The 26,520-nt window shown below is 37.9% G+C and overlaps 1 protein-coding gene and 1 long non-coding RNA gene across 7 annotated transcripts in view; one reads left to right on the top strand and one right to left on the bottom strand.

Annotated features, from left to right (window-relative positions):
* The window catches only part of DNM3 (dynamin 3), a 584,407-nt gene that overhangs the window by 42,672 nt on the left and 515,215 nt on the right, over nt 1-26,520 (bottom strand). The gene's annotated exons all lie outside the window — the stretch shown is intronic.
* On the top strand, nt 13,430-20,770 carry LOC144224909 (uncharacterized). Its single transcript, XR_013333181.1, has 3 exons — nt 13,430-13,525; nt 16,964-17,132; nt 20,594-20,770. It is a non-coding gene; the product is annotated as an uncharacterized LOC144224909 (long non-coding RNA).

Below are 26,520 nucleotides of genomic sequence, written 5' to 3'. Positions count from 1 at the left end.
AACATCTTTACCTTAAACATACGCATTAATTCTGAAAAGAGATCAGAACCATGAAGTTATTATTCTACTTTTAGTAGCCAAAGCCTAGGAAAAGCAACTATCCTAATTCTGAGTGCATATTGAGATGAATAATCAGATAAACAGTGCACCTAACAACATACCTCTAGAGAACAATCTAATCTTAAGCCATTTGCAAGCTGGCCAAAGAACTGAGTCCAAGTGAATGATGCAGATGTAAACCTCTGGGAGGGGTCTCTAGGGATTCAGTAGATTAGAAATAACGTTGGTGTTGTTCTGGAACTCCTAGGTCTGTTCTGGAATGGATCAGCATTTGGATCGTCCAGGTTTTAAAACTAAATCTCCTAAGCCTGGCCTGGAGCCAAAGTAAGAGATATAGAGAATAATTCATTTTTCCATGCACTTGCTGGAATTTGTTCTGTAAATTCATGCTTCTGTCATCACTACTAAAGGCTGGCTCCATTGTGGAAAACTTACAATTTTAACTTCCAACTTGTTATTCTTTGAATAAAACAGAACACATCTATACACAAAGAATTTATTTGTGCAACATGAGAGAAGCATCTGTTTTCTATACTATGGGACTTGAGTTAATTAATTTTGGCTTATCCACCAGAGGCTGGGCTGGAATGCCATCTTCATCATTAAGGGCTGACCTATTGGCTTGGCATTGAAATCAATTTAGAACAAATGGTCTCCATTTCAAGTCAGGTTGAACCATCTAAGCCCCAGAATATGATACAAATATTGTTAGTGGTCTGGCTACTTTCTAACATTTGGAAAGATTTAATTACAAATGTAAAAAAAAAGGGGGGGGTAATTTATTGCTTCCATTGTAGACATGAAGTACTTTTCTTTGGAAATGTACATACTTTGATCTGCCAGGTTTTCAATCCAATCAGTTCTAGGCAAAGCACTGTGCAACATGGCTTAAATGGATCTATTAATGACAAACTTTTCTTTTGAACCAATAAGCATGTGTGAAAGGCATATTTGCAGACCACAAAGTCAACAATAACAAAGATAGATATTGGTTCTAATAATTTATATAGGGTTCTCTGGCTCAGAAACATCCAGCACTTTTTAAAATCATTAAAATACTGTGCTCACTCTAATACACAACAGTCATTTTTTCCAGTGCTGAGAGTATGACCCCATGCTTCCAGTGATAGTTTGAGGACATTTCTGAGGCATCTTACTGCTACTACAACAAGGTAGAGGAAGTTTCAGAAAGAACAGTTGTTTTCAATGGTATTTGGTCAATGAAAGATAGAACTAAATCAAGCCTTATGTAGTTCTTTATTTTTATTATTAACTTGCGATATATAAGCACAATAGGATCTGGGATAAATAGGCAAAAAGCTAAGGCCATAAACTGATAGAGGGCTGATAGAGGGAAGGTCAACCATGTGAGTGAAACAACAGTCATGTTCCCAAACATCTTTCTAAGGGATAAAAACCACTGCAAATGTGCTCCAGGTTGAGCCCAAACTGTAAAGAGTCAGTGGTAACTGCAAAGTCGTGTTAAGGATACTATATGTGAAAGTGAAAACTTTAGGTTCAAATTCAGGCTGTATTGTGTACAGGTCACACTTTGGTTACTTAATGTGATTAAAACCCAACTTCCCTTTCTTTAAAATAGGGATACATGTCCCTGGAAAACTTGTGGAAGCTAAATGAGGGAACACATATGAGATGACCCAACCAAGGGCCTCAATCAATGTCAGCCTCTTTCTTTCCTTTCTCAATATTCATGGGATAGAGTTAGAGAGCTGCTTGACTCTCAACATACATTATGAAAATTCAAGGTGAAAAATTGGAGCATAAAACATTTTCAATTCAAGCAAAATAAAAACGGCAAATGTATTTTTTGATACCTCCATGTGTTCTGCAAGCTAGTCCCCTCCTCCTGGAGCCCCCTCCTCCCACCTGTGAAGAACTTTCATCTTTCAGAGACTTGCTCCATCATCACCTCTTCCGGACAAGCTCCTGATGGTCCCCAGCCCCCCAACACCGCCCCCTCAGTACTTCCTCTGTGTCTTGTATTCACTTTTACTATTTAATATCCAGCCTAGGTTTATGCTTCTCTCCCTCCTGGACTCTGAGGTCTTATTCATCTTTCTCTTCTCAGCACCCGGCACAGAGCCTGATGCATGGGAGGAGGAGTTAACAGCTGCAAAAGGGTTTACCTAAATCAAGGGGGCAGTTCTGATGCATTTCAGGGTATCCAAGTTTGTCTGCCTATGTGTCAGAGGAGCTGGAGACCAGAGAAACCTCAGAGTGATGAGCTGGGATCCATTACTACTTGGTAACAGTGAGAGTGATAAAATGACTACGAAATTATGTGTATAAATGAGAACAAATGATCAACAGCTTTGTGAGGAAAATACCTTTTATACAAAACAATACAAACCTCCACAAAGCATAAAATACAATTCAGTTTGTCTCTCTGACCTAAAATATACTGAGATTTTGCAATGGTATTTAACAGCCAGAGGTGATGACATTTTAGTCTCAATATTCCACCTCTCCCAAGAACATTTATTGAGCACTTGCTGTGCTGTAGGTACTCTGCTAAGCACTTTACATAGAAAACCCACTCTGCTACCTTAGGAGGGAAGGGCCATTGTTATTGTCAACCTATAGAAGAGCACATTGAATCACTGAGAGCTGAAATTTGTTCAGTAAATGTAAGAGGCATTAGATTTTAACAAATTTCTTTTTTTCCCTCAAGTATAAAAAAATCAAGAAGTATTATGAAACAGTGAAACATCCATAGTACATCAGGTTAGTTTCATAGAAAAAATAATAAATGTAAAAAGAGTTTCTAGGGAAAAAAGATGTCATTGAAGTAGTGATATTTATAAAAAAAAAACAAATGATTGAAACAGAAGAGGGAAGTAGAATAAGCAGTATTTTTAAAAGAGCCTGCAGAAATATAAAACACCAAGAAAGTTACATCATCATCCACTTTTATGTAGAGACACTGAATTTTCCCATTTCACACCTTTTTTTAACATTTAGCCTTACTTTATTTAGTCTTTGCACATCAAAATACGCAAAAGACGTTCACTTTCACTTTTTGAAACCAGATGCAATTAATAAGGGAAAGTGTCAGAGTGAATGGAGAACACCGAATAGTTTAATTCTCAACAGGAAAAAAAAAAAAACGAGAGAGGGAGAAGTATTCCAGAAAATCTGGAAAACAATTTGAAATTCTCTTTCGCTTTTGGAAAAACATGTGGTCACATGCAAATCTGAACTACTCTGATAATACCATGGACATGATGGGAGTCACAAAACTCACAATGCAAACGGAATTTCTTTCCTGATTTCAGAAAGAAGAAACACTGCTCTTTCCAATACATCTAAAATAAATGGGGGAAATGTGCATAGATGGACTTTTTCTTTTGACTGAGCAATTTCAGAGAGCAAATGCTCCCTCTTCCCTGACCCAGTTCTAATCAAATTCTCTGTTGTGCTCTTTTCTGTATGTATACTGGGTATAACTATGGCTTTTTTCTTTGTTTAAATTATAGGATTGCAATAAGATTCTTTGCAGTCCAAGCACTGAAGTGACAGCTGTTTATCATTATCCTCATCAAGGGAATGTAAAATAAAAATAGTAATTTGTCTCTGATCTTTGAGGCAAAAGAGAATGGTCTGCAAACATTTAACCTTTTATGCGCAGGTTCATTGATGCTGTTTACAAAATGTGAATAATATTGTGAAAACCAGCTTTCTTCTGAAAAATACAATGGAAAGGCCTTCCTAGTGCAACTTTTTTTTTAAATAGCTTTTGTGAAATCTAATGCAACTTAAACAATAAAAAATAGCAACTCAGCACTGTAAATTGTTTATAAACAATGCTGTAGTTTTCTTTTTTATGAGATTATTTGCACAGTATTCACAAAAGCAGTCTGTTTTACAACATTTTAATTTAAAAGCTTTTTCCTAATGACTTACTACTTTAACAGGTGAGAGGACCAGAAACAGTTGAATTGGAAATAGTTTCCACCGTACCTTAAAGCAACCATTATAGAAGATCTGGGCTTGATGAGGACTATTTATTTTTCATGTGTTTTGTTTTTGTCTCTTTCCTTTTCTTAAATTTTTTATTGAATTATGTGATAGGTTTCTTGGAAGATCATTGAAACCATCTATATAAGATTATTTTCTTAAGGTGACTGCAACTCTTTAAAGTGGAATGACAGAAACACAAAGTATCCTGGCAAAAATATGTACATAAACATACCAGCTAATTGCTGCATCTCTTCTCACCAGTGGAGAGCATTGTACAACTCTACAGACCTACACAAGTGATTTTTCCAGATAAGCCATGCTTGCTCTTTTCTAAGCATCTTACTTTTGTTGTACAATTCTCTACCACCTTAAACAAACAGTAGAAAATATCATTTAACTTTTTCATAGTGAATCGGGTCATCATTATGAAAATAGTGTTACCATGGTAACGCAGCTTTGAATTTTCCAGCCTCACATCATGAAGAATGTCTTACTGAAAACCTTTCCCCACTTCTAATCATGCACTTCTTCTAATTTGCAGAGGCTAATTAGAGGCTAATTTGCAGAGCCAGGCAACCAAACTTGTAAAAAAAAAAAAAGTATGGGAGCAACATGCTTAAGAAAGCCTTTGAGAGTTGTACAGATTGTAGTTTGGTGCTCGGTGGGAGGCATTTCATTAATTAATTCAACAAATGTTTGTTTAGTGTCTCAGGTGAACTGTGAGAGATACAAAGGAAGTCTCAGAACACAGGGCATGCTCGTGAGTGTATCATCTGATGGGGAGGATCCAGTGTAAGATGCCTCGATGAGTCAGAGGATGAATTCAAGTGTGGTGGGCTTCATGGGGAGTCCTCGTGGATGGCCACACTAGAGGCAACCCTCAAGTGTTGGGTGAGATTTCGGACTGAGACTGAGGGAGAATGCTCATTGTCCTATCCTTAGTACTTAGCCCAGTGCCCTCTATATAACAGGAGCTTCGTAAATATTGTGGAATTGATGGAGAAAAAACTAACCCAGACTATCTCCTGAGGGATTTGGTTCTGTTGTGAAGGAACTTACGAGACTGAGCTCCAGGTCACTGAGGTGTGGCTGTATGGTAAATGTGAGTAATTGCTTGGATTCCTAAAACTGAGTTCTCCATGTAGAGTTTCTTGGTCTGGGCAGGATAAATAACTGTCTGCATCCAGAATTATTTCAGTTGCTATAAAGCTGTTGATGACTCTGTTGAAGAATGTTTACAGATTGGAGCTGTGATTGTAACCAAATGCTGGCATCCATTTACATCTTCACTCTGTGAGAAATACCCATTAATACAGGGCAAAACACTGAACCTTGGGCACCTGAGTGGCTCAGTCGGTTAAGGGACAGACTTCAGCTCAGGTCATAAAGTCACAGTTTGTGAGTTTGAGCCCTGCATGAGCTCTGCAGGCTGACAGTGCAGAGCTCACTTAGGATCCCCTATCCCTCTCTTTTCGCTCCTCCCCACTCATGCTCACTCTCTCTTTCTCTCCCTCAAAAATAAACATTTAAAAACAAACAAACAAACAAACAAACAAAGAAAAAACAGTGAACCTCATCTGATCCAGTTAGTGGTGATACACTAGCCAGAGCAGATAGGACCTAACTTTGTCTGTTTAGGTTATTTTCATTTTTATTCTTCCTTCCCTCTTCTCCTTTTTACTTCTCCTTTTACTACCTTTTTATTCTCCATACAACTTTTACTCTCCTTCATCTCTACATGGGATCATAATAAATTACAAAACTGTGTAATATTGTGAAATTAAACAGCCATTAAGAAAAAAACCACAGAATTTCAAAGATACTTACTTGATTAACAACAACAATAACCCTATCTTAATTCTGATGTACCTCTATCTTTTTTTCCCTAACTCTCATTTAGCCCAATAGCTGCGAATAGTATATTTCTGTGTGGTACCAGTGTATGTCTGTCTCCAATAAATAACTTGAATGATAACAGCACAGAATAACTGGGATCTGGAGGAATAAGAGAAAGGAGGATTCCTCTTGTATAACTGACAGGTACTGAATCTGCATTAAGATGCATTGAAACAAAAAATCTGCAACTGTAAAAACAAATGTGGATACAACAATTCCTAGAGAAATCTGAAAAACTCTGTCCTGATGTCCTTCTAGAAGTTATAATAATTCCAATCTAGTTTTTAATCTCAAGGCCTGTACTGCCTGCTAACAGATAAATTCAATGAATATAAAATATTCATATATTTTAAACACATTATTACAAATTGCTATTTAAATAATCTTAACTGAGAATTTTTTCTAAATTTATGAATATTTATTTTTTGGAAAATTTCCATCTTTATATATTGAGTTTCACATGACAACCTTTTGTCCGAACAATAAATGGGCTAAGCAGAACAATTAAATGGTTTCTTTAAAAATAACCACTTGCCTCACCACATTTTTTGGTTTCAAATAATATTAGTAATTTTGAAAGGGCCAAAATTATTTTTCAAGCATTGACTATTGGCAAAAATGTTTAAAATTTAACTTTGTTAATTATAATAAAAAGAAAACCCTTTCCCTAAAAAGAACTAGAATTAGAATCAACTGATACAAGTGTCCTTTTTAGTGAAAAAAAAAAAAAAATCACAACATTTTTTTTGGACTAGCAAAACAAGCAACAGAATATTTTTGAAGAAAAAATTTTCAGAAAATAGGATCAAATAAAATAAGGGTAAATATAAAAACAATTTGTGATGGTTAATTTTATGTGTCAACTGGACTGGGCCATGGAGTGCCCAGATATTTGGTGCAAACATTGTCCTAGGTATTTCTGTGCTAGTACATTTGGATGAGATAAGTACTTAAATTGGTGAACTTTGAGTAAAGCAGATTGCTGTCCATAATGTGGGTGGGCCTTATCCAATCAGGTGAAGGCTTGAATAGACCGAAAAGATTGGTTCTCCCCAGCAAGAGAGAATTGTCCTTCAGATTGCTTTTGGATTTCATCTGCAAGTGGCTCTTTCTCGTTCTACAGAAGATTGCCTTCAGATTTGAACTGGAATGCCAGCTCTCTTGGGTCTGCAACCTGTCAGCCCAACTGCAGATATTGGACTTGCTAACCTCCATAATTATGTGAGGCAATTACATATAAAAAAGCATTGTCTATCTATGTATTTATCTACACACACAGACACACACACCCTATTGATTGTTTTTCTGGAAAAGCCTGATTAATAAATACACAGCCCCTCTATAGATCATAAAGCAGTAAGCAGTTCAACGTTAACATTGCTTAGTGGAGTTCATAGGTGCTGTCAGAGTTCAGAGAAGCAGAGGATCAGGAAGGGTTATGATGGGGAGTAACACTGGTCCTACTCCAATTATTTACCTTTACTTCACAGCATTCTCTAAAGGAAAGAGAGGCGAGTCAAAAAATAATCCATCTTTACCCCCCTCATTCTATCACAACGTCTTTCTCTGCTTCCCCTTGGGTAGACGGAAGGTACATGTCCATAGTCTCCTCTCCCCCACTCTTAGTCCTGTTGGTTAGATGGAGCTTCAGAGATCAAGCTGAGCCACTCTATCCACCCATCCAGGCTAATCTCTGTGATGACAGAGATGGCATGTGACCACGCAAAGCCAATCACAGCCCATTTGTCAGAACTATTGGGAAGGAGAAGCTTCCTTTCATTTAGGAATGAAAACTTTTTAAGAAGTAGGTCTGATCTGAGTGCAGGCCCACCTCAAAATGAAGGAGAGTCGAACCTTCAAATGAAGTCACCAAAGAGAACTACACAGTTGAGAGATGGGGAGACACAGATATTAGAAGATGTCATTCGCGTGCGTGGATCTGGCCTTGTAGACCTCTCTACCTCTTGCTTGTGCAGTTACACGAGCCAGTAAACTGTGTCCATTATTTTTAAAAGTTGGGTTGGCTTGAATTTAATTTCTGTTGCTGCTATCCTAAAGAGCTCAAATGAATAAATCATTTATTTAGGATGTTCTTTCAACCTAAAACTTTTGCTTCCAACTCCCATCTGTTCATCCTTCCTGGTTTGGTGCATTGAGCACATCTTTGAATGCTACAGCTGAAATACAGCCCTCTTCTTCCTGCATTGGAAGGTTTCCTTTGTCTTGTATCTTAATTAGGTGTATACATGTCCATTTTCCTAACAAAAATGAAAGACTCTTGAGGTAGATAATCCTTCAAAGTCCAGTGCAAATACAATATCATTTGCTTTACATGCAAAAACTTCCTAGTCAAAAACAAAAGAATGCAATGGTTTAAAAACATACAAGGGTAAAATTCTGTGGGTAGAATCATTACTTGTTTCATGAACAGAGAAACAAAATTATAAAGCTTTCAAAGAAGCAGCTATAGTCAAGGGTTTGAAATTTCTCCAAGGTCCTCTGAGCACTGTAGTTGACAAAGCTGTGTTCTGGATTCAACTGCAGAATCTCCTAAAGGCCTCAAGATAACTTTTTCAGTCACCCCTATACATGAATTAGTGAGTACACCTTTGTCAGGCTTTCCAGGGCCCAATGATCCAGATAAAAAATATAAAAACTGTTTTAGAAAATTTATGATCATTTCTGTTAATAAGAAAGATTAATGTAAAATCAGAACAAATTTGTCAGGTTGTGCTTTTGTAAACCTCTTGTTTCTAATACCCAAAGAGAATATTTCTGGAAATAGCACTGGACCACATCCATCTGGCTCACCAAACAGGCAGCATGTATATGCCCCAGAACTGAAAACGTACTTCCAAAGCTGCCTGAAATAGAACTTCTGTCTTCATAATACTCATTCCCAATTAAGAGAAAAACTGAAATGTAAAGAAATTTGTTTCACTATAGGCAAACTTTTAGTTTGCAGAAAATAGAAATTCATGAAGATAGTAAGATTAAAATATACTGAAGATGCATTTTGAAAAAAGATTGATAAGACAGAGATATTCAAAAGATTGATAAGACAGAATATCAATATGATTATCAATAACCATTGAGTCTGGAGTTTATTATTTTTTTTTACTTCTATCCATCCTTATCCTGAAATTGTGTGTGTATGTATGTGGTGTGTGTGTGTGTGTGTGTGTGTGTGTGCACGCGCATGTGTGTGTGTATTACCTGTTTAACAATATGGAGGATATAATATATAGAAAACAAAACTTTCTTTGCTTCACCTTAATCGTGGTGCTTGCTTCAAATTATGTCCACTTCTCACAAAGTGGTAAAAATTAACAAAGGCAAGATTGCTTAAAGTTTAGCAACTTATGACAGCATTTATAATAAAAATCAAAACTACTCTAAGGTAAACTTGATAGGTGCAATTTTATTAGAAGAAAATCTGTAGTATTTTAAAATTTATATATGTAAGACTGTACTGAGGTCTCTGTTAATAAAACCTGTAAATATGACTTGAAGTATAAGAAAAAGTTGATGTGGTTTCTTAAGAACTTTCTTTCTCTAGACTTTTTAAAGTAGTTTAGAAGCAGAAGTCAGACTATAACCACTACTAAGCATTGATGAGTTTATAATTTCAAATAATGCTTTTTATGATGAGATCAAGATGTTCCTTTACAGAATAACAAGGTAACTTTAGATTGGATATGTAAATATTGTTAAGAAAACATATTACTGCACGTATTCACAATTTCCCCCAAATTGCTTTTTTCCTAACCATGGCTTCAAAATTCCTAGAAATGTTATTATTAGTGAGGACTATAATATTCTCCCTGGCAATTGTTTATGTCTACTCAATTCATAGAAATTCTTTCAAATTAAAATAGGTATAATGATTTCTGATTTAAAGAGTAAAACCTCTTTGAAATTATCATCATGAAATTTCATACTACATTGGTGGCCAAAGGCATCAAAAAGAGATGTGGCAACATTATCCACCTGATTCAATACGATTTCTAGCAATATTCCACAATCGTTATAAAATATCTGGGAATATGCATAAAACAGAAAAGGCAGGATACCAATTTTTGGAGGGCTAAAAACTGAATGCACATGGCTTAAGTAGCATCTAAAGATAGCTTTACACAACATCAAAGTGATAAGTGTGATTAAGATTTAAAAGGCGTTAAAATAAATCAATGAACTAATTCTGGATGATAATTCCTACCATTTCAACAGAACTCTTTTCTGGTTTAATCATACTTTCCATATGACTGTCATAGAACTATGATCTATAGAATTCCCAAATCAAAGGAACTACAAGGCAAATATCTGGATCAAACACACATTTGTAGCAGTCCTCAAAGACATGTTTTAAAAAATCCACCTGACTCTAGTAGATGACCCCAAGTTTCCAAACCACTTCAGTTTGCGCAGTGATTTAGAATAGCAGTTAAGGCTATGAACTATGGAATCAGATAACCTACATTCATATCTTGCATTTGTCACTAATTAGCTTTGTGACTTTAGTAAAATTAAGAAGTTAGTCATCCTCTCTAGGCCTTAATTTCTGTTCCACGAGAGGAGGTAATATTAGCATCAAATATACTTTATAGGGCAGGGCAGGTGTAGAGACCAAATAAGGTAACGTAGAAAAGGTACTTAAGCATGGTGCCTGACATACAGTTAAGTGCTCAACAGAGGTTAAGTGTATGACTTGAGATAATTAAGATAAGTGACATAATTACTTACATGAGGTTACAGAATTCATAAATATGAGCTTGCTTTAAAAAATGCAGGGATGCCTGGGTGGCTCACTTGGTTGAATGTCTGACTCTTGATTTTGGTTCAGGTCATGATCTTATGGTTCATGAGATCGAGCCCTACAAAGGACTCTGTGCTGGCAGTGTGGGGCCTGCTTGGGATTCTTTCTCTCTCTCTCCCTTTCTCTGCTCCACCTCTGCTCATGCTCATGCCCTCTCAAAATCAATAAACATTAAAAATTTTTAAAAATTCACTTGCAAACTCTTTGACAGTGTTTTCTAAAACAGAAAGAAACTGGGCTATAATCTTACCAATAAATATTTGTTGGCTTATTAGGCCAAATGTGCCAGGTCCTTCACCGCCTACCTGAGTATGAGAATCACTGACTTCCTCTCCAGAAGCTCTTTCAGCTCTAATATTCTGTGACCATAAGGAAAGAAAGGTGCAATTTAAGCTTAATATAAGCAGTCAGAGCCATTCATAAATGTCATGTGACTGGGGAGCACCTATTGACTGCAAGAATTCAAGCAAATCTTCTGGGCATGCTGGAAAAAAATTAGAGCTACAATGAACGAGAAGTTGAGCTAGAATGGATGACTTCTGAGAATCCTTCCAAAGATTCTGTGATTCAAGTCATTTCTTTTAGCACTAAAATTATCAAGCAATCAAGGAAGACATACAGATATGCTAGTCAAAAGATAAAACCAATAGCCTTTTCTGTAATATTTCTATGAAAAGGCAAAACAATGGTCAATAATTTTTAAATGTGTTCACACACACCATCTCAATTGATCCTCAAAACAATCTTACAGAATAGAAACATTTGAGGGAATAATGGATGTGACAGAGTTCACTTGGTTCTACCACTTAACTAATGCTGGGAACTTGGGTAGGTTGATTAATCTCTGTGTACTTCAGTTTTCTGTCAAATAGAGTAATAATTGTACCTATTATAGTTATTACCTTTCAAGCAGTATTGAGTGGATTAAACAAATTGCTAGTATAGAAATTCGGAAGAGTGCCTGGCACATAATAAGCACTCAACAAATGTCAGCCATTACTATTATTGTTCTTTAGGAAGAAGGAATGAAAGCACAGAGAGGGAAAAGGATATGCCTGAAGATAATAATGATAGTAACTCTGATCTAACCTCCTTTCTATATTTCCTGATCTTTACACACCACCTCACTGCTTTTGCTTTTGCTCGTTGAAAATTTCTCAGTAAAACTGAGTACTAAAAGTGAAATTAAATAGAAAGTCAGAAATTTTTAAAAACTAGAACTTTTTCTTACTCCTCCAACAGGTGATGATAGTGTTTTAACATCCCAAAGAAATAAAATAAAGCACTGTCCAATAGAAATAAAGTGCAAGTCACATTTCTGTTGCCATGTTAAAGAAAAGTAAAACAAAGCAAGTGAAATGCATTTTTATAATGTTTCTTTTTTTAATTGTTTATTTTTGAGAGAGACAGAGAGACAAAGCACGAGCAGGGGAGGGGAGAAAGGGAGACACAGAATCTGAAGCAGGTTCCAGGTTCCAAGCTGTGAGCATAGAGCCTATTGTAGAGCTTGAATTCATGAACTGTGAGATCATGACCTGCGCCGAAGTAGGACACTTAACTAACTGTGCCACTCAGGTGCCCCTTTTTGACGTGTTTAAGGGCTGAGTTGTATCCACCCCAAATTTGTTGGAGTCCTAACTCCGAGTCCCTCAGAATGGGACTGTATTAAGAAATGTGGTCTTTTAAGAGGTAACTAAGTTAAAATGAGAACAGTTGGGTGGGCCATGATCCACTATGACTGGTGGTGTTACTTGGACACAGGTATACAGAGGGACGGCCAAGTGATGACACAGAAAGAAGTCAGCCCTCTACAAACCATGGATGGAGGCCTCACTTGAAACCATCCCTGCTGACATTTTGCTTTGATCTCAGGTTTCTAGCTTCCAGAATTGTGAGAAAATAAATTTCTGTTGTTGAAACCACTTTGTGGTATTTTGTTGCAGCAGCTCTAGCAAACAAATGCAACATATAATTAACATAAAAGTTATTAATGCGATACTTACATTCTCTTTTTCTACTAAGTATTGAAATCAAACAGATACTTGTAGCACATCTTAATATGGACCAGCCATGCCTCAATGGCTCAGTAACCATATGCAGCTAGTGGCTACTTGCACTGGACTGTGTAAGTACAGAGTAGCAACATGGTATTATATTTTTTATATAAAATGTTTGTTTAAGTTCTAAAAAAATACATGTTTATTTTTAAAAACTTTATAAATGATTACTTATTAACAATCTTATTCTTAAATTACAGTTCTACTGCTAAAACAATATTGCTGACTCAGTCTGATAAAAATGTTTATATTAGATTCATATTCTCAGAATGGCTACCTGATAAATCCTATGTTTCCTAGTTAAATATTCAGAGTTGTATTTTCCTTTGGTTTGGGCATCAGATCGGTTAGGTTTCTGTAGTGTAGTGGTTTGGGCATCAAATGGGATGTTGAGAGAGCATAAAATGATCTCATTAAGTTAATAGGTTGTACAGTGAATTTTAATTTTGATTGAGATACTGTCAGTATAAGGATGAAGCTCAGTGAGCATTTATAGCTTTAGGATGACAAGAAGAGAGAGCTATATGCTCTACAGGAATCCACCTGAAATGATGAAGGTATTGGTAGCACACTGCATTCTTCTGCATGCACTAATGATTCTTCTAACTTACAGATTTTCCAGACCTTCAGCTGGGATCTGATATTAGCTTAATGATCATTTTGTTGCTAATGAATATCTTAATCACAGAAATAAGACTCTCCTTCCCCAAATCAGGTAAGTTTGTTAATAATGCATGGTTCATTGAAAAGTCTGTCAGAGGGCTAAGAATGAACTGGTACTGGGAAAAGCCTGAGGGTTTTAAAACTGTAAGACTACTTAAGCATGTCTCAAGCATATCCACTGAGGGCTGCTGTTAACTGGAATAAAACCAAACAGTTTTGAAAGCCACTACTCTTGTGTCAAATCCTATATCTAGGACTATGAGTACTCACAACCCAGTGTTTCGTTATTTTTACTCTTGTATAGGCACTCACCTACAGGATGCATAACTCACAGTTTTACTTGGAAGTGGGCAATCTTTAGGTAAAATCAGGGCAGGCCTTACATAACCTAAAGGATTACTGTTTCTTGACTTTTGGGGTTTAGGGATGTATTCCTGGGGGTAAGAAATTTTTTCAATGACAATGTAAACATTTTGTGTTTTTGTTTACTATACTTTTTAAAAACCACAATAACTTAGATGAATATATTATCATTTCACATATTAATATTTTAGTTGGTACTTGTTTTTTAAATTTATTTTTATTAAAAATTTGTAATGTTTATTTTTGAGAGAGAGAGAAACAGAGCGTGAATGGGGGAGGGGCAGAGAGAGAGGGAGACACCGAATCTAAAGTAGGCTCCAGGCTCTGAGCTGTCAACACAGAGCCCAACGCAGGGCTTAAACTCGTGAACCGTGAGATCATGACCTGAGCCAAAGTTGGATGCTTAACTGACTAAGCCAGCCAGGCATCCCTTCAGTTGGTATTTCTAAAAGATAAGGACTCCTTTTCGAAAAACAACCATCATACCATTGTCACACAAAAATATTTAACAAGAATCATTTAACACCAGTGACTATATTTTAATCCTTTTATTTGGGAAAATTTAAATATATGTAAAAGTAGAGAAAGTAAAGAGACTAACAGAAATTAACCTCTAGGTGCTCATTACTCAGCTTCAACAATGTACCACATGGCCATCCTTGCTCCCTCTATATTCCCCAACTACTCTGAGGCAAACTCCAGCATCGTGTCATTTTATCTGTAAATATTTCAGTATGCATTCCTAAAAGAAAGGACTCTTAGAAAACATAACTGGCAATACTATTATCACACCTAAAAATATTAATAATTTCTGAACATTATGAACATAGTTAACCCTTGAGCAACATAGGTTTTAATCATGTGGGTCCATTTATACACAATTTTTCTTTATAAACACAGTATAGGGTACTGTAAATGTATTTTCTCTTCCTTATAAATAATATTTTCTTTTCTCTACCTTACTTTGTTATAAGAATAAAGTATGTAATACATAGAACACACAACATATGTGTTACTTGATGGCTTATATTATTGGTAAGACTTCTGCTCAACAGGTATTAGTAGTTAAGTTTCTGGGGAGTCGAGAGCTATACTGCGCAGGGCACATGGCTCCCCTAAGCCCCACATTGCTCAAGGGCCAACTGCATTTGGTGCTCACAGTATACTTCCCCAACTGTCTTTGAAAAAAATGATCTAAAGTTTATGTGATGAAACTGGAATCCAAATGAGTCCATATACTATGAGGGGTAGATATATCTCTTAGGTTTATTTTAATCTATAGACTTCTCTAACTCATTCTCTTTCTTTTTGTTTTGAAATCTATTGTTTTTCTTCAAAAACGTAGGGGGGCAGGGGGAAGGTCATTTGTCCTATGGATTCCACCTCACCTCCCAGTTTGGATTTGGCATAGTTAATTCACCTGGATATCATTTCATGGGCTCTTCTACCCCCTGTATTTCCTGTAATGTGGTACTCAGATCTCTAGACTCATTTATGACTTCTTAAAAAAATTTAAAATGTTTATTTATTTTTGAGAGAGACCATGAGTGGGGGAGGGGAGAGAGATAGGGAGACAGAATCAGAAGCAGGCTCCAGACTCTGAGCTGTCAGCATACAGCCTGATGTAAGACTTGTACTCATGAGCCGTGAGATGATGACCTGAGCTGAAGTTGGATGCTTAACCGACTGAGCCACCCAGGTGCCCCTGCTCAATTATTACTTTTTAACTGACTCCTTTTGAGTTAAGGAGAGACAACTACATCAAAGTTGATATGCAGGCTAGATACTAATATTGTAGAGTAGAAAATGAGCCCCTTATACACAGCGTAAACACTATTTCCTGTTGTCCTTTTTGTATTTATCTTGGTCTAAACTGATTTATTGAATAGATAATTGTTACACTTAATCCATGCTATATATTAAGCATGTAACACATGATGAGAAATGTAGTAGGTGTCCTGGGAGTCAAAGGGAGGAAAACAGCACTATTTGTGCTCTTAAGAAGTTTACCATCTATCTGGGGAGGAGCAGATTAACAAGCAGGAGACAATATGTCATAATCACAGTGTGGAATAAATGCTAAATGCTATGATAAAGACTCTTAGTGTAATCAGCTTTCCAAGAGAAGAGTGATTTTTCGAGTTGTCTGGAGCCAGACAGAGAGAAAGCATGTGAGACTTGGCTTGGTTGTATTGGCACATGCAGACACCCAGAAGGCATGAAGGCAAGGGGGATGGAGGTAGAGATTAGCTTGATACATTTGGGGAGATATTTGGGAATGCATGGTGAAAGTATGTTGAATGGAAGGAGATATATCTGAACTGTGCAATGAGTGGTTTGATTGTGGAGAGTTCAGGTTAGGCCAAAGAAATGAGATGTGACTGGTGGGCATAAAATGCCACCAGAAAGGATATGATCAAATGGTGTTTTAGGAAGATTACTATGGCAGCCGTCTTCGGGCCCCCTTTATCTAAGGAAGGTAGGACTGGAAGCAGGGAGACCAATTATGGTCTATGGTAAAATGGCATGGTTTACATTCCAATACCCGGGTCACAAAAAGTTTCTTATAGGGCAGGGAAGACATGTGTTTAACATGAAGTTTAAAAAGAAGCCAGTAGATTAAAGGCCAAAGACACCAGAGAAGGCAGTTTTGTGTACATGAGATTTTAGATGATGTCAAGAACAAATGAGATTCAGTATATTGGTAAAGGAGAAATATTTAGAAAGATTTTCCTTCTACATCATATTCCAGCTGTACCTAGCCATTCACTATTTCCAGATCAAACCACACACACCACAACCTGGTGCCTTTGGCCATGCTGTCCCTTGAGTGTGAACGCCTTTTTGCCTAAAATCTGACCACTAAAATCTTTCCATTATTCGAGGGCTGGCCTATATGTCACTGCATGTGTGATATAATATTCCCTAGAGAAATTAATTAAAACTGATCTCCCCTTTCTACATATTCATAGCTTTTTAAAAACGTTTCTTCTTCCTACAAATTTATATTTTTTTCCATGAATATTATTAATTGCTTTCTACTAGGCCTTTTCCACTGTATCTTAATGCATTGCAGTTGCTATTCTATAGTATTTAATAAATGAAAGCAGAATCTTTCTTCTTGAAGGTTTAAGGGAAGGCTAAGAAGAGAATGGGGGAGAATGAAGATAAGGGTATTTATTGGCAGCTTCATCTGGTTGGCCCCAGTGCTCTCCCAGAGAAAGAGGTGACATGCCGGCCTAGAAGGAGAGTGAGAGACTGATGTGAAGGAAGATCGTATTTGGAGCAGATGCCAGGTTAGTCAAAAAGAGGAAAGAGAAAGAAAAGTTCCTTTAAATGTTGGGTACCATTAATTTGCCAGGACTAGGTTTTTGCGGCAAATTTTCTTTTAGTAAGAGTTCATAGTTGGAAGGACAGAGAAAGAAGACAGTATAAAGACACCTGACAATGTCTGGTGCAGTGAGCGTCACCATATTCAGTAATAAACATTTAATATGGGAGGGTGGGGGTGTGGCACAACAATACCTCAGAGGACACTGAGCTGATAAGCCAGCGTTCAGGTTGAGGAAAGAAACTAACACAATCTGTCAGGCCAGCTCTCAATTCGGTTGCCAAGAATAGCCTGGTATAATTTTGAAGAATACTAATGCCTGGGGCCCCACCCACAGACATGTGATTTAATTGATTTGGGCTGAGGCCTGGAGCATCTGTACTTTTAAAAATGTCCCTAGGCGAGGGGCGCCTGGGTGGCTTAGTCGGTTAAGCGTCGGACTTTCGCTTAGGTCATGATCTCGCGGTTCATGGGTTCGGGCCCCGCGTCGGGCTCTGTGCTGGCTGCCGGCTCAGAGCCTGGGAGCCTATTTCAGAGTCTGTGTCTCCCTCTCTCTCTGACCCTACTGCCAGCTCGGAGCCTGGAGCCTATTTCAGAGTCTGTGTCTCCCTCTCTCTCTGACCCTCCCCTGCTCACGCTGTCTCTCTCTCTCTCTCTCCTACAAATAAATAAAAACATTTTTTAAAAAAACGTCCCTAGCTGAGCAACCCTGCAGTAAGGAGATACAGATAGGGGAAAAGCAGAAGAGGTTAGGGGATGGAAGGTTCTACTGAGGATGGAGTACAGGATGAAGTAAAAATGCTATTTATGGTCTCAGGTCTGAAAATTCCCAGGAAAAAGAAGGATCTGACTTTACATAAAAGAAAGTATCTATGTTTTAGGATCCAAATGTGATCTCAGCTAGTTTCCACTGGACGGACGTCATTATTCCCTGACAGTCATAATTGGCACTGTGGTAGGCAGATGGTTGAACGGTAAAGGAAAATTTACCAAAAAAAAAAAAAAAGTTATTTCAAAAAGAAAGTTGCCTATCCCAAAACAGACTGGTAGGGTCTTTCTGAGGCCCAGTGGGACAGAGGAGAGACAAGTGCTGAGAGGACACAAGATGTTCAGGAAATCTCATCTCGACCAGACCCAAGGTCGGCCATTTCAACTGATCGCAAAAGACCTCCTGTGGGAGGCCTTGGAGCACCTCTCTGACTCCAACTGTAAAAATCAGGCATAGCCCTGGTTTTCTTAGTAGCCATTTATGGGTCTCATTCATAAATTTGGCTAAGAGGTTTCTGAATTCATTTACATTTCCTGCCAGCACCACCTTTTGGGACCAAAGAGTTCCATAAGTTTATAACCTGCTATGTGAAGCAGATTTCCTTTCATTTTCCCTAAACTTACTTCACTCTGTTTTAAAGAGTGCCCTCCTTGTCCTAAAAAGAAAAAGTAAACAGGATTATAAGATGAGAACAGATTGGCTGAAGTAAGCAGGACAGAAAAAGAGCTAGGTGTTATAAGGAACCACAGACTACCTTAAACTCGAAGTATAGATTTTAAAAGACAAACATGGCTGGAATGCATGACCAAGAGGGGAGCTGAGTGTGCCACAGGACAATGGCTCCATTGTTCTCAGAACCCCCTAGACCCTTCCAGGGGCTCTGCATCCTGTTTGGGGCGCCACTGCTCAAGTGAAAGAGAGAGTTTGAATGTTTAGCAGATATCAATAATACTGATGGAATCAGTATAAAAGAAAGACAAGTTCAACAAATCTGGATTTTTTCAGGTTAGAGAAAGCTATTCCATGCAAATGTATCTAGGATATTATGTATAACATGGAAAATAGTTGTTCTACATTTGAATTAAAACACAAAGAGAAGGAGTCAACAGGCGTCAGATGCTTGTACAGCTTTGCCATAAAAGGAACTTCCTGACATTGGCAGTTACGTGTAAAAATATGCATCTATTAAAAAGTTCTATTTCCAGAATGATTTGGGGCTCATCTTGTCTTTGCGCTTGCTTCAGTGGATTTTAAAGACAGCTAACTGAGTTATTTACCTAAGATGCTTAGGAAAGAAGCACCTTAGAAAATAAAGATTTGTGCTTAAAATACTAGTATGTGTAATTTTTGGAACTATAAGGAAACAACAAATATTTCAAAAATATATTAATTTTAGTGGGCCGAATAGTAAACCAGAGTATCTGTTGCATTTTTTTCTCCAAGGTCTTAGTATGAAGTTGATTAAAGGAAAGTTTTGTGTTTTAATGGAAAATAGGGCAAAGGTTATGTGTAACGGGAATCCAGTCATGTACAGCTTGCAGAACGCAGGTTAGGCTCATAAAACTGCTCATTAAAATGCTCTGTTCTGAAGGAAAAGCAAATAAATGAGCTCAAGGAAAAGAGCCACAGAAATCGTCTAGAAATATTTCCATGAAAGATTGTGAAAATAGTCCTCCCTAGTCATAAGAAATGTTCAGTTATTGCTTATACAAATAGCCACACTTAAAAGACTTTTAAATACCTTCCCTGCAATGCTGGTTTTGACCTTCTGCCAAGAGCTACTTAGTGCTGTTGTTGTTGTTTCTTTTTTCAATTTTCTGAATAGACCATAGGATGAGCAAAAAATAAAAAGGCACACACACCAGAAATTTTAGAAACAGCATTAGCAGAATAGTTATTAGCCCCACCCCCCCAATTCTGGTTTAAATTTAGCAAATTTCCAAGTTCTATGCTAGTTTATAACCCCGATCCCAAATTACAGAAATGAAGACTAAAAGAATCTTGAAGATTTACAGAGCTAGAATTCTCTATAGTTCATTATCTTACAGTACAGAAAACGCAGGGGGGAGGAATTTGAATTAATAATAGTGATGTCTTGCCGGCAGAATAATGAACAGCAAGAGAACTTCTAAGAAGGCAGTTAGCCCCAAAGCAATTCAGACAGACCGTGCTTACACAACGGCTGGCCGGTCTACGAGGCCTCAATCCAAAAACAACACCAACGGCCAGCAGCCTCATCACTTATAGAGGGAACAGCACAACTTGATGCTGATTAAGTGTGTGTCCGGGTGGGGGTGGGGGTGGGGGTGTCCAGACACGTATCTTATTTTTAATGTAAATTCGGTAATGCCCTAGACTCCGTTTGAGTCACAGAGGGGCGGCCTGGTGATCAACCGGAAGGAGGCCTGTTACCGAAAACAAAACCGCTCCAGAAAGCCGCATCAGTAGTGAGGCATGTGGTCCGGATTCACACCCTAGGACTCTATCTGTGGCTTTTCCTTGCACTGTTTCCATAGCCTGCCTGTTGCGCCTGGGAGGGAGTCAACAAGAGCGTGGACGTTCTGCCCACTCATTTTTTTGTTTTTGTTTTTCCGAAGTAGAAGGAATTACCAATGGCAATACTCTTTTTTTTTTTTTTCCACTTTAATCTATCTTAGGAAAAGCGGTCTGCAGCTCACTGGTGAGACAAGACGCATCAAACTGAGAGAGATTCCTTTTAAAAGAGCTCGGCTGGATTGCAACAGGCTTCAGGCCAACATTCAATCAGGTTTTGTTGCTGTCTGCCTTGCTGGTTCACTTCAGTGGGGAGGGAGCTGACTGAGAGACTTGCTGTGACTTGGTTAAAATAAAATACAGAACTATCTGACACCGCTAAACCAACTCTCACATCCTGTGAGATAGCCTAGACATTTGATAAACACATCTTGGCAACAACAGCTCATCTCTTTAGAGTTAGCTATGAAAGGGTATTTCCTAATTCACCCGGCTCTAAACAAAGTCTTTGCTGTCCTTTTTTCTCACTGGCCTCTAACATACCTTATTCTGGAATAACGCTTTCTTTTGCTTGGGTAGATTTTGAAAATCAGCATTATTCTTTCCACAGTGGGTAGTTTACATTTTACCTACACACACACACACACACACACACACACACACACACGCATTCTTGCACAAGTTAGCAAGATTTAAAGCCTCTCATTTTTTATTCTTGAAACCCCGAAAGGGAAACTGTTCTTCATGTGCCAAGGAATACAGCCATTCATTATTTTTTCTTTCTTTCTCCCGGTATATCCTCCCAATAGGATTAAAAGCAGTCTGGGGAGTGGAGTATGGAGGGAGAGGACGAGGAGGGTGGGAGGGAGAAACCGATGGCATTTTAATAGCCTCTACTACACTGATTCCACATAGTAGGGACCTTGTGCCTCAGACTTCAACTCTTTCCTTCCTTTAAAGGCTTGCACTTGGCCCTCTTCTACTGAAGCCGTACATTGATATCTCTGGATAGAGGAGGTAACTAATAAATGGCCTTTCTGAGAATGAGGGAGGATGGAGAGGCCTAGGAAAACTATCATCATAGCCCTATCTTTGATTTTTTAAATAAATTTCATCTTGAAATAATTTGTTTTATAAAAAGGTTGCAAAATTAATACAAAGAATTCCTGTATACTCTTGACCCAGATTCCTCAAATGTTAACATCGTCTAAAACCACACAATCATGGTCAGTCAGGAAATTTTTGAAAAGTATTGGCCAGTCATTTTATAGTGTCTCTCAATTTGAGTTTATCTGATGTTTCCTCATAATTAAAATTAGGTTATGCATTTTTTCCCCTAAGAAAGCCACATAAATGATGTGTCCTTCTCAATGCCTTACAGCAGGAGACATGTAATATCAGTCTGTCCTATTGCTAGTGATGTTAACTTTGATCACTTGGTTAAGATGGTACTACCAGGTTTCTCAACTGTAACATTTCTATTCTTTTCCTTTTTGGAATTAAGAAGTATTCTTTGGATGTTACTTTGAGGGTATGTAAATATCCTGTTTCTCATCATACTTTCACCTACTAATTTTAGCATCCATTGATGAGTCTTGAGAGAAACAATTATTACTCGTGTTTTGCAAATGGGGATCTTTTTATCTTCTCTTCTAAAAGTATCACTTGAAATTATACTGTAAGGAAGAGCTTTCTCCTCTTCATTTATTTATTCAATTATTTATTTACAGAAGTATAGTTTCTTATTTTATTCTATGGATTATAACCCATTACTATCACAATTTTTGTTGCCAGAATTGTCCCAGATTTAGTCACTGGAAGTCTTCCTCAAGTTGTCTCCTGTAACCTTAAACATGTTCCCATCATTTTTGAGTACTTCTTTACTTTCTGGCAACATAAGGTATTCCGTGGTCTTTTTTGTACTTTCTCTGCTCCAGTCCTGAATTTCTCCAAGGAACTGTAGTTCCTTTCATGGGAAAATGGTATAGGGGCGCCTGGGTGTCTCAGTCAGTTAAGCGGCCAACTTCAGTTCAGTTCATGATTTCACGGTCCATGAGTTCAAGCCCCACGTTGGGCTCTGTTCTTACAACTTGGAGCCTGCTTCAGATTCTGTGTCTCCCTCTCTCTCTCTGCCCCTCCCCTGCTTGCACTCTGTCTCTCCCTCTCTTTCAAAGATAAATAAACATTTTAAAAGTTTTTAAATAGTATAAAATAATTTTACCTTTGCTTGTCAATCAGAGTGAGTCCATAACTCTCCTAGTGGTAAAAAGTCACCACCATGTGGGTAGGGAGAAACAAAGGCTCTGAACTTCCAGGGTTTTGGAGGGTAGACTTTTTCACAATCATAAACTGCAATAAAATACATCTTTCCTCTTCACCCAAAATTGGAAATCCCTGGTAAATAATGATGCGGAACTCACAGAATTGAATGCTCAGGATCAACAAGGTCTATATTTTTTGAATTCTGAAGTATTGTGAGATTGTGATTTATAATAATAAATACACATTTGGTCTTGGTCCTGTTTTTGGCACAGAGCTCCTAAAACCCTTGGAATTTTCTGAGTGATAAGAGTTAGACACAAAAGTGTCTTTTATTATGGACAACCAGCCCCTTTCAACCACACCTGTGTTTATTAATTAACAAGGAAGCTTTTGGAAAGCACCTAAGAATGGGGGTTGGTTGCCAGTGGAACTAACCAAGTGATTGATTACAGGGTTGGAACTTTCAGCTCCATCCCCCCCACCTCTGGGGAGGAGAGAGGGGTTGGAGATTGAGTTCATTGCCAATAGCCAATGGCCACTGATTTAATCAATCATGCCTCTGTAATAAAACATCCATAAAACAAAAGGGTAAGGTCTGGGGGCCTTCCAGGTTGGTGAATACGTGGAGGTAGTGGGAAAGCGGCATATCCAGAGAGGGCGTGCAAGCTTCGTGTCCTCCCACATACCTTGCCTTATGCGTGTCTTCCCTCTGGCTACACCTAAGTTAAGTCCTTTTATAGTAAACCAGTAATCTAGTATGTAAACTGTTTTCTGAGTTATCTGAGCTGCTCTAGCAAATTATTGGACCAGAACAGGGGGTTGTAGGGACTTTTGATTTATTTGGCAGGTTGGTCAAAAGCACAGGTGACAACCTGAATTTCTGATTGGTGTCTGAAGTTGGGTGAGAGAATGGAGCACTCTTAGGGAACTGAACCCTTAATCTGTGGGGTATGACATGCCATCTTCTGGTAGATAGTGTCAGAATTGAGTAAATTGTAGGACCAACGTGGTGTCACAGAATTGCTTAATGGGTAGAAAATGCACACATCTAGTTTCAGATGCAGTGATGTGTGAGAGTGAAGGACACGTACAAAGGAGTATATTTTCTTCTTAGAGATATTTATGGATCTTTCATTGCAAACTAAAAACCCACTGCAACTTTTGTTATGCTTAACAGAGTGTAATTTGGACTAAAACAAGAAAATCTTTTACTAAACTGCTTTAACATTGTTTTTCTGATTATTTTTATAAGTCACAGTGAATAAAAGATGACTAAATTAAGTGGTAATATAATTAAATGCATAATAAATTGTTTAGTTTTTGTGGGGAAATAAAACTATTCACATGGCTTTTAATTACCAGACATTAATATTGTTGTTGTTGTTGTTTTCATGTTGGCTTAGATTTACCTAAATGTTTATCCTTTTTTTGGTCCATATTTCTTTTTTTTTATTTTTTAATGTTTTTTATTTATTTTTGAGAGTCAGAGAGAGACAGCGCAAGCAGGGGAGGGTCAGAGAGAGAGAGGGAGACACAGAATCTGAAGACAGGCTCCAGTCTCTAAGCTAGCTGTCAGCACAGAGCCTGACGCGGGGCCCGAACCTGCGAACCGTGAGATCATGACCCGAGCCGAAGTCGGACGCTTAACCTACTGAGCCACCCAGGTGTCCCCATATTTCTTTTTTATAAACATTTATTTATTTTTGAGAGAGAAAGAGAATGTGTGTGAGTGAGAGAGCAGGGAAGGGGCAGAGACAGAAGGAAAGAGAGAGAGAATCCCCAGCAGAGAAAGAGAGGGAGAGAGAATGCCAAACAGGTTCCACACCATCAATGCAGAGCCCAACACAGAGCTTGAACCCATGAACCGTGAGATCATGACCTGAGCTGAAATTGAGATTTGGACACTTACTTACTGAGTCACCACTTTGCCGGTATTTCTTATGGATCATTATCCTTCTTCCTAAAATACATCTTTAAGTAGTTTTTGTGTGTGTGTGCATCTATTGGTGGTAAATGGTTTTGTTGTTTAAAATGTCTTTATTATGCCCTCACTTTAAAATAGTGCTTTAATTAGGTTATACAATTCTAGGTTAGGTTATACAATTCTAGGTTAACAATATTCCTCTCTATATACTTTGAATGTTTTTTTTTTAATGTTTTATTTATTTCTAGGAGAGAGAGAGAGACAGCGTGAGCAGGGGAGGGTCAGAGAGAGAGGGAGTCACAGACTCTGGAACAGGCTCCAGGCTCTGAGTTGGCAGTCAGCACAGAGCCCGACGCGGGGCTCGAACCCACGAACCGCGAGATCATGACCTAAGCAAAAGTCGGACGCTTAACCGACTAAACCACCCAGGCGCCCCTCCTCTCTATATACTTTGAAAAGCATTTCATTATTTCTGGTTTCCACTGTTGCTCTTAAGAAGTCTTAATTCTTATTCCTTGGAAGTTGATCTCTCTTTTTTCTCTGGATGCTTTAAAGATTGTCTCTTTGTCTTTGGCGTTTGGCGGTTTCATTACAACGTGTATCTGTATGTTATCTGTTTTTCCTAGATCTTAGAATTCATGACTTATATCAATTTGGGATAAATTTTAGTCACTCTCCCATTCTCTTCTAGAATGATGACTAAACATGTGTTAGACTTTCTCATGCTATCTCCCATGTCTCATACCTTTCTTATCTCTCTGTATCTCTCTGCTGCATTCTGGGTGATTTATTCAATTATGCAACCAGTCATGTGTGGGAACTAGCATGTGCCAGCATATGGGGACCAGCTGAGAGCATCTATTCCCAATTTTGCATTCACTGTCATCACACTGGTGGTTTAATTTGGCCATTGTAGGAGTCGGTACAGCACAGAAACTGGCAATGCTAAATTACAAGGCCTTTTTTCTACTTCCCTGGAGAAATAGTTATTAAACATTTATCAGCATGCTACTGTATACAATCCATTTCACTTGGTCTCTCTTGAGATGTTTAATCTATCTGTGAAGTTTTAACCTTAACTGCCATTTTTCATTTCTAAAAGTTCTATCTGGTTCTTTTAAAAATATGCATTATCTTTTTTTTCAAAGTTGTTCTTTTCTCAAGTTTGTGATTTTGCTCTTATTTAAACATTTAAACATAATACAATTTTTAATTGTAGGAGGGGCAGAGAGAGGAGGAGGGAGAGAGACAGAGAGACAGACACAGAATCCCAAGCAGACTCCACACTTCAGCACAGAGCCCAATGTGAGGCTTGAACTCATGAACTGTGAGATCATTACCTGAGCTAAAGTTGAACACTTAACCAACTGAGCCACCCAGAAGCCCCAGTTTGTTATTCTCTTGACTCACCTGTGATGGTTTTTCTCTTTTTTCTTTTCTTTTTACTTTCTTTCTTTCTTTCTTCCTTCTTTATGAGTACTTTAAATGTTGCATTGTGTATTTATGTTAAGCTGGGCTTTATTTGTGTGAATTGTATTAGGAGTGATGTGAGGATGATGAGGTACCTTTAGAGAGTATTTATGTTTCTGTGGGCTCCCAGAATGGCTTACACCAAGGGCCACTTTAAGTTAATATCTCAGTTTTCATTCTGCTTGACCACATAAGTGGTACAAACTCGATCCAGAAATCATATGGATTCTCTAACAATGGATTTTCGAAGAAGATGTTTCTTTACCAGAATTTAGGGCGAGATAAATAACTTTGCTTTCTTCCAACTAGCAAATAGATTCTTCTTGAAGGGGTATGCATATCTTTCAGAGTCCTGATTACTGCAGAACTAAGCAAATTGTTCTGGCTGACATCTTTTCTCCTATCCCCATATGGCTGTGTAAACCCAAAAGCTCT

The sequence above is a fragment of the Crocuta crocuta genome, unplaced genomic scaffold, assembly GCF_008692635.1.
Source record: "Crocuta crocuta isolate KB4526 unplaced genomic scaffold, BGI_CrCroc_1.0 scaffold122, whole genome shotgun sequence".
NCBI classification, from domain to species: Eukaryota; Metazoa; Chordata; class Mammalia; order Carnivora; family Hyaenidae; genus Crocuta; species Crocuta crocuta.
This window is presented reverse-complemented; position numbering and strand designations above follow the sequence as displayed.